The following is a 3337-nucleotide window of genomic DNA, read 5'->3' on the forward strand; positions in this document are numbered from 1 at the left end:
CTTTGGTTTATGGTATCCTAGGGATACAGATCTTACACTTCATGCATATACAGATGCAAATTGGGCAGGAAGCATGGATGAAAAAAAAAGCACTAGTGGTGGTGCATTCTATATGGGTTCCAGATTAGTATCTTGCTTTAGCAAGAAACAAAGCTCAATTGCATTATCTACAGCTGAAGCAGAATATGTGGCTGCTACATCTTGCTGCACACAACTACTTTGGATGATGCAAACATTGCAAGACATTCAAAGCACATGTACTCCACCTATCTCCATTCTATGTGATAATACAAGTGCAATTAGTATTTCAAAGAATCTAGTCATGCATTCCAAGACTAAGCACATACCTATCAAATATCATTTTCTCCATGAACAAGTGCTTGAACAAAAGTTCAAATTAGAGTATTTTCCCTCCAAAGAATAGGTTGCTGATATATTCACCAAACCTCTACCCAGAGAGACATTTGAATATCTCAGATAGAAGCTGGGAGTATTTGATACATAATCTTGCTGTTGAAACCTATCTGGTTCAGATAAAATTGGTTGTATGAGAGTTTCATGAAGCATATCCACGTACATACACTGGTTGCTATGGATACGATCACGTATATGTTGGTTTGAAGAAAAACAGTGGGCCAGACTCAAGATGAAAAGAGTCTGATATGGGTTTGACAAAGACCATCTGGCACAGGTTCACGGGGAGCATATACTTCTGATAATGAATTGTTGGCATTATCTTAGAAGATCTTGGTACATTTTCAGAGTTGTTTTTGATTCAGGAGGAATAGGTGCAGAGGGATTACATGGTTGCTAATGGTGATTGACAGATGCTGCTGATGATAGTTGCCGATAACTATCTTGTTTTAGATATTTTGTCTCTATGTCATGCATATCCTTTATTATCAAAGTCATGTAATGACCTATTTTGTTTCCCCACTATGCTTGGGATGGATGATGTAATTTTCTTGTCTTATCATGTATAATCTTTTGGTATATCCCCACTTGGTTGGGAGATGGATGTATGTATGAGTCATTGGTGATAGGAAGGTAATTCATGATTTATAGAGTCTTGTTCTTCTTGTAGAACATCTTTTTGTAGACCTTGCTTATAGTTAGGTGGAGCATGAACAACACGCTTCAACATATCAGAGAATTTAGCATGTACTCAGGGGGAGCATAACCCTTTGCTCTTGATGACAAAGGGGGAGAGTGACTTGGGGTTGCCATCAAGTCCAAAGGGCGAGATTGTTGGTATTATGACATAGGTTTGGCACTATGACATAGGCGTTGACCTTGATGGCAACTCACTTAGATGACAGATCATAGTTCAGGCTCTCAGAATGAAGGAAAAAGAGATATACGCAGTTTCCCCTTAACCAAGCTGTGTATACATGGGGGTTAGCCGACCAAAAGGCACGTATGCGTATACATGCACTTTCACGCAAGGAAAGGCATGTACATGTTGGAGAATTTGGTTTTGGTCCATGGTATTTGGACCATGGTATTTTGACCCATGGTATTGGTCCAAGGTATCTTGTCCGAAGTGTTGACCCCAAGTATTTGGTCCAAGGTTTTGAATCTAAGTGGTTTTGGACCATGGTATTGAGTAAGGCCTAAGACTATAAAAGGAGGAGGAGATCATTAGGCAAAGGCACTAAAAGTAATTGAATATCTAATGAAGAGCAAGATCTAGAATACTGGTCATAGAGTTATGGTGCATAGCTGGATCTGAATCAAGGAGGAACATGAGTGCTTGAAGAAGGATAAGTTCTATTGATGGGTCAAGATCTTAAGGCGTGAAGAGAAGTATCTTTATGTGGTTTTGATATTTTATCTACATAGTTGGCGCATGTCATAATCTGTAAATCTGATGATCTGGGTATAACTAATGTTTGAAAGGTTGTAAAGGTTAAATCATCTTTTACAAATCTATACGCAGGTTCATTACATCAAGGGCACATGTACACGTTGGTTAAGCATTTGAAAACAGCGTATACACAGGTTTGTCTTGAGAAAAGTGCGTATGCATGTAGGTTTGACACATTAATGTAGCGTACACCTCATAAAATATGTTTTAGCTACTTCTGTTTGCTGTTGTAGTGTTCTAGGTTCTTGCTTGGGTTCTGTGGTTACTATTACTGTGTTCTGGTTATAGCTTTCAGAAAAGTGATTGTTTGATTCAGTTTTGGTTGGTACAAAGGAGATTGGTTGATGCATATATATTTGATGTTTGATTGATGTTATTGATGGATCCAATCTGAAAAATTTATGAAACGTGGTCCCTAGAAGAAAAGAGAAGGTTGCAGCTTTTTGTAGGTCAGCACCTACTTACTAGTACATCAGTTAGTACAAGAGCTAAGGGGGTTGTAGCTCCCTTCCAGGAGAAGCTGGAAAATTAGAGAAGGTTGTAGCCTTCTGTAGGTAGAAGCCTGCGTACTGATATAAGACTGCACCAGTACAGAAATATTGTAAAAAGAAGTTTCTTATTAAAATAAGATAAAGACGAATTGTAGCAGGTGGCTTTCACCCACATTTGGTTTCCACCTTATATCTTGTGTTCTTGTGTGTGATTTTCTGCTCTGTTTTTTCTGTACCTGGTTATTGTTATATGGTTCTAATACACAGATTAAATATCAACATCTGATGAATTAGCTAAGTTTTAATTCTGTAGGATATACGCTAGTTTTCTTAACAACAGTTGCATATATATGCAAGTTTCATTAACTAAAGTAGCGTATACAAATCTAATTGTGAAAAGAAATATTATTGACTTGCTGTTGTGTTGTACAACAACCCCCCATTTCATAAAATTTTTCTTTTGAAATCATAATAGGAAATGGGTCCCTTTTAAGATTAGATATATGAACAAATTGGTATTTACTTATTATTAGGAAAACCCTCATAAAAAGCCCAATTGAAATATGATTTCCCTTTTGAAAACAATGAGAAAAGGGCATTTAAAAAAAAGCAAATTATAAATCTTTTATTATTGCGATAAAGCGATCGCAAGATCGCATATCGCAATAACCAAAGGAACATAAGTAAAGGCACATTGAATAATTCCGATTTGAAAAGGGAAATCACTATCGGATATCGGGGAAAGACAAAGCACATCACCTATAAAGCATTCCCCATTCCTCTGATGCGATAAAGGCATCGCTATTGGCAATCGGCATTGGTAAGTGTTGCGTTAATTGAACCATCCTCAATTCCTCTGATGCGATAAAGGCATCGCTATCGAAAATCGACATTGGTATGTGTTGCGTTAATTGAACCACCCTCAAATCCCCCGACGTGATGAGGCGTATCGCTATCAGCGATCGGCGATTCACAATGG

This window comes from Pinus tabuliformis, chromosome 9 (genome assembly GCF_031772625.1).
Source record: "Pinus tabuliformis cultivar Carrire ecotype Pingquan chromosome 9, CPIR1, whole genome shotgun sequence".
NCBI lineage: Eukaryota > Viridiplantae > Streptophyta > Pinopsida > Pinales > Pinaceae > Pinus > Pinus tabuliformis.